The sequence below is a fragment of the Leptonychotes weddellii genome, chromosome 4 (genome assembly GCF_054177405.1).
Source record: "Leptonychotes weddellii isolate Sample4059 chromosome 4, ASM5417740v2, whole genome shotgun sequence".
Classification (NCBI taxonomy): Eukaryota; Metazoa; Chordata; class Mammalia; order Carnivora; family Phocidae; genus Leptonychotes; species Leptonychotes weddellii.
In genome coordinates, this window is record NC_138372.1 from 53,490,936 (window position 1) to 53,496,908 (window position 5,973).

At 37.0% G+C, this 5,973-nt stretch overlaps 1 protein-coding gene and 2 long non-coding RNA genes across 4 annotated transcripts in view; 1 reads left to right on the plus strand and 2 right to left on the minus strand.

Annotated features, from left to right (window-relative positions):
* LOC145721292 (uncharacterized) overlaps positions 1–5,973 on the plus strand; it is a 433,843-nt gene that overhangs the window by 317,071 nt on the left and 110,799 nt on the right. The gene's annotated exons all lie outside the window — the stretch shown is intronic.
* The window catches only part of PTGER3 (prostaglandin E receptor 3), a 177,844-nt gene that overhangs the window by 129,557 nt on the left and 42,314 nt on the right, over positions 1–5,973 (minus strand). The window lies entirely within an intron of this gene.
* Positions 148–5,886, minus strand: LOC115944919 (uncharacterized). 2 transcript variants are annotated; one of them, XR_004079419.2, is made up of 3 exons: positions 4,626–5,886; positions 3,681–3,859; positions 148–3,073 (listed from the first exon to the last, which is right to left on the minus strand). It is a non-coding gene; the product is annotated as an uncharacterized LOC115944919 (long non-coding RNA). The 2 variants fall into 2 exon arrangements; XR_004079418.2 differs by having other exon boundaries at positions 148–3,076.

A 5,973-nucleotide genomic window follows, 5' to 3' on the forward strand; every position in this document is an offset into this window, starting at 1 on the left:
TGCATCGAGCCCCACATCAAGACCCACATCGGCTCCCTGCTCCGCAGGAAGCCTGCTCCTCCCTCTCCCACTCCCCCTGCTTGTGTTCCCTCTCTCACTGTCTCTCTCTCTGTCAAATAAATTAATAAAATCTTTAAGAAAAAATAAAAATGCTAATCCAGGCAGAATAATCACTTGTGGTTTAACATGATAATGTTTATTAAAATTCTATAGGGGAATGTCATAAGGTAATAAAATGATTGGAAAAGTTTGAAAAATAATGACTATTTGGTAAAGATATTTCTCACATAATTAGGAATGATCTTTGTCCAATTAGTTTGAAATCTGATGGAAAGACAGTATATGTATGTATAAAATACTTTTGAAGCTTTAATTTTTAATCCACAGAAATGTATCCATTTCATTAAATTCACCCAAAATAATAAGTTCTGTAACATATGTTCTCAAATATTCAGGATCATGATTCAGCAACACACTGATTTTTAACAAGTGCTTTCCTCCTCATTTTTTAAACTATCTTGCATAAACATTGATTCTCATAATTACATAATGAGGTTACAATGAGAATAGAACTAGCCCTCAAAATAAAATGAATTTCTGCCAAAGAGTTAGAGAAACAGGGCTTGATCTACAGTTTTATTGTAATTATAGTACCTACTGTAGAGCTCTGTGGAATACATATGCAAAAAAATCCGTGATATTAATATGCTTTGCAGCTGAGTTGTATAGACTTGGTTCTTGACTACATATAATATATTGTGTAATTTTAGACCTGTGACTTTTGTGTTGGAAGAACGAATTCCTGCCTACTCCCACCTCCCTCCGATTACAGATTTCCTACAGCACCACCACAAGCCAATGTGAAATAAACAAACAAACAAAAATAAACACCCAACTATGCTGCTCTCAGGAGAGGGTATTGTGAAGAGGAGTGGCATATAAGGGAATGGCATACAGGGAATATTAGGGTTGGAAAATTAGGCTTCTATGAGAAGCTACATTTATCCAAATTCTCCCAAGGAGGGAGGAGAAAACTAGAGTCATTATGTTTTATATGTAAATGTGTATATGTGTCTTACAGTTATAAGTGGATTTTGGTCCATGAAATATATGAAAATTCAGACAGAGTTGAATTACTCCACATTTTTACTGTCTATAAGAATGACTTTTTAAAATTAAATAATAGAACCCAGATTATAAAGGAGCCATATAAACTATTTAAGAGAAAAAATTTTTTTCAACATCTCAGTAGTTGGAGGCACACTCATAAGAAACTTATTGCTAAGATAATTATTCAGGTACCTTAAGGATCTGTGTAAGATATACTTAGCTTGATATACTTTTAATGATGATGAATACTTCAATGTTTAATTGTTGTCTTAAAAATATTTGTGCTCATATTTTTCATTAATCCAGGCTTTTACTGAATATTTTGTTAATTCAAAATATCTCTAAGCTCATCCCATGGATAAAAGTGTTTCTCCATTTCATTCAGGTTCTAAGGCTTTATTTTTTTTATTATTTGAAGTGCCTTTTTATATAAAAATAATTTGTACAAAATGTATTTTTAAGAGCTTTTATACTTTGTTTTAACAAAATTCTCAATCACATTGTAAGCTCCTTGTGGGCAGGACCCATGTTTATGTTTTATGTATCTCTTGTACCTACAGAGCCTAGAACAGTACTAAGCTCACAGAAATTACTCAATAAAAACTTGATGGAGAGGCTAAGTGGCCAGACTGCAATCTATGTGAGTAATGCTTAAGACAACTAGGTATGCGCACTATGGGTAAGGGTGGACAATTGTTTCTCTATTTAGTCTTCCTCTTTGATATTATGCCATTAAAAAAATTAATTCCAGTATAGTTAACATACAGTGTTATATTAGTTTCAGGTGTACAATATAGTGATTCAACAATGCTATATATTACTCAATGCTCATCATGATAAGTGTGCTCTTAATCCCCATCACCTATTTCACCCATCCCTCCTCCTACCTCTCCCTCTGGTAACCATGTTTTTTCTCTATAGTTAAGAGTCTGTGTTATGTCATTTTGTCTAGTCTGTAAATTTGAGTGGCATAAAGGAGTCTTTTTTATACTTCTTGAAGAAAACAACTGTAAATATTTGTTGAGTATGGGATGATTACTTTTAGAAAAAGAATAAATGAGATAAATATAAGTCTGCATATAAAATAACTTGTCTTTTAGTTAGCTATGTCATTTCTTCTTACCTTAGTATAGAGCTGGATTTTAACTCTATACCTAGAGATAAATTAAGGTATTGCTGAAAATGGATAGCCTGTGAAATAAAATGAACATAATTTGCCCATATGAGGACAGTAGAAAATTTTCGTCTTACGAATTCTTTGAGGAAAGTATAGTGTACTCTGTTTTGGAAACAAGTAAACCAGAGCCTTAGTAAATGAACAATAGTCTTTACTGGATTTCTTAATGAAAGTTAGTAATTGCTGATTATAGTTTTCATTAGTTTATTGATTTAACTTACAACTTAAATGTTGAATCCTTTTAAATGCTTTGAAAATGGACAAGAAATATTTGTGCAGCATTACCTTGAGAAAATAATTTTTTAAATGACAGGTGTACATAGAAAACATGAGAACTTAAGCACTGAAATGCTATGGCACAGGAAGGGCAGAAGGAATTACACACCAAGAAGAGCGCCTAGGTGGCTCAGTCGGTTAAGCAGCTGCCTTTGGCTCAAGTCATGATCCCAGGGTCCTGGGACTGAGCCCCACGTTGGAGGGGGGGTATCTCTGCTCAGCAGGGAACTTTCTTCTCCCTCTCCCTGACACGCCCCCTGCTTGTGCACGTGCACTCTTTCTGTGTATGTCAAATAAATAAATAAAATCTTTAAAAAAAAAATTACACACCAAGAAAACACAATGCCATTAAAAACACAAGATTAAACCAAAAAGAGACTACTCATAGAAATGCAGGAATAAAACAGAGGGGTGTAAATTTGTTACAAGATTGGACAAAGTATGATCAGTAATATGTGCTCCATAAATTCTTGCTGATTGCTGCTGTGGTGGTAGTGGGTGATGCTGCTGCTGCTGGGGAAGAATAAGAGATAGTCAAGCAAATTAAGTGAATGTCATACTAAGAGAATAAGCAAGGATTAGGGAAAAGATAATAATATATTTTCAATAAGACTTTGGAACAAAGGAAAACAAACAATTGACGTCATCTCTTTTCTGTATATCTAACCATCCTTTAAGTTCTGTTAAATCTACAAGTATTTCTTAAATCTGTCTCTCCAGCTTCACTGCCATGGTCTATATCTACGCCTCCATCATGTCCCATCTGAATTACCCCAGTAACTTGTGTCCTACATCTGGTCTTGGACCCTTCCATTATCTCCAGCTGCTGCCACTGTGATATTTTGTTAATAAGATGAAAATCTGTTCATGTTATTTTCCTTCCTAACATCCTTAACATTTTCCTATGGCCTTCAGAATAAAGTTAAAACAACTTAACTTAGTCCATAGGGCTTTCTACAGTCTAGTCTCCCCTGAGCTTCTGGTGTCCTCTTCCATGTCTGCCTTGTTTTCCAGCAATGCCATACTGCCATCCCACGCCTTTGTGCTGCTTCACACAGGCTGTTCCTTCTATGCTGGATACTCCCTTTTCTTCTCTACGTGATTAAGCCTAACTCACCTCTCATGAGTTTCAGCTCAAGTATCAGTTCTTTCAGGAAGTCTTCATGATAAAACCTCTGTCTGTGCTGTAACTCGCTGGCTTATTTACCCATCTTCTTTGCATGGCCAAGGCAGGGAATATGTATCTCATCTCTGTGTCTGTTGTGTGACATAGACTTGGCATTCAACAAGTCCTTGCTGGTGAAAGAAAGAACACAAAGAATATGTGCAACAATGAGCTATGAGTTTGAGCAAAAGCAATAATTCAGGATAATTCAAACCATCTGTATGTTACTTAAAGCAGGCAGTTAGCCACACTTTCTGAATAACCATTCAATGCTTGGCTTTCCAGTCACAGAACTAGTTATATATTTACACTTGGCTTTGGCAGAGATTCTGTGGAGGTAACAGACAAAGCTGAGAAAGAGCGCCACAATCTTATCTCACTTGGCAAAAGTTTAAATGCAAACTTAGAAACTCAAGGAGAAAAAACAAACTGAAATATTGCTCTCCAACTTCATCCAGCATTTCTTCAAAGGCAGAATAGTGTAGTCTTATAGAGGCAGCTCAGTCTTTAAGTTTGGATAGTCCTGGGTGTGAATCCTGACTGACACTAGGTAATTATGTGACCTTGAAGATTCTATATTTAATCTCCCTTAGCCTCAGTTTCATTATCTGTAAAACAGAGTAACACCCATCTTATAGGGTTGCTGCAAAGATTAGAGATGACACGTGTGAGGCCATTATTCTTAAGACCACTGTAAGTCCCCAGAGGTAAAAGATGGCCCAAAGAAAGCCATTTACAGGATACCTCAATTTTGAGTAAGCAGCTGGAATTTGAATCAGAGAGATAGAAATCATGTGTGTGCCAAAGCAGCACACAGGCATAATAGGGCCCCAGGCAATTTTGCTATAAGCTCTTTGCAAACCTCCAATTGCCCTTTAAGGAGTTAACTTGAATTACCAACAGCCAGCTGCTGAACCAATGGGATGTCCCCTGCAGGTGCCAGCAAGAATATTCCTGCAAAAAATGAGAAGGTGGTTTTGAAATAAAACTCACACATAAGTACTTGTGACATTAAAGAGGAAACAGCCTGAGGCTAGAGCCTCCATTAATATTCAGAGCAAGATGTGGGTTATGGGATAGTAAGGAACAGAAGAGAAGTAGTAGAGTCGCCAGTAAAGACTACACGATCTGGGCCTATTTCAGGTTGGTCTCTGGACTGCATCATGGTACCAGGGCCAGTTGGTATTAAGAAAGACTGTCTCCCAGGGCCATCTGTTCATGAAAATAAGGGCTGAGGTTCCTATGTTTGGTCTACAGGGCAAATAGATTAGGGTTACAGAACCCAGTTGTGCTACTCTTAACTCATCATACAATTACTGCCATATTGCAAAACCCCCCCATTGATACCACATGGGAAAATGATAGATGCTGTAAGTGAACTCAGAGATTTGGTGTAGCATTTCCTAAACTTAACTAATTATACTGATCATCCAAAGTTTGTTAAAATAGAAAATCCATGTCTCTCCTCTGGAGGTTATAAGTCAGAAAGTCTGGCATGGGACCTAGTGTTCTTTATTTTTTAAAATAAGCTCCTCCAGATGAGTATCTTCATCAGACAGGCTTGACAACACTGATATAGTCCAACAGTTCTCAAAGTATTATCCCCAGACCAGCAGCAGGAGTATCACTTGGGAATTTATTAGAAATGGAAATTCTTTGGTCCCATTCAGATCTACTGAATTGAAATTGGTTGGAACCCAGAAATGTGTTTTAGAAGCCCTCCAGCTGATTTTCATGCACATGAAAGTTTGAGAACTACATATATCAAATGTGTTAACAAAGACCTGGAAGCTGGGAGTGTAGGGCAGTAGCAGGAATTATGCCTAGTCCAAATTTTTCTAGGACTTGGAAGGTCATGGTTTCAATCCAGGTGCTGACTGTCGATCTTCCCTTGATATTACTACCTTTTTTTCTATTTTCTAAGCAGTGGTTTGTTTTTGTGGATCTCATTTGGTTTCCCAAATGATGAAAGCCATGTCCCCTTCTCCTTCATGATACAAAGGTACCTCATTATTTATTCTCTATTTTTTTTTAATTTTTTTATTGTTATGTTAATCCCCATACATTACATCATTAGTTTTAGATGTAGTGTTCCATGATTCATTGTTTGTGCATAACACCCAGTGCTCCATGCAGAACGTGCCCTCCTCAATACCCACCACCAGGCCAACCCATCCTCCCACCCCCCTCCCCTCTAGAACCCTCAGTTTGTTTTTCAGAGTCCATCGTCTCTCATGGTTCGTCT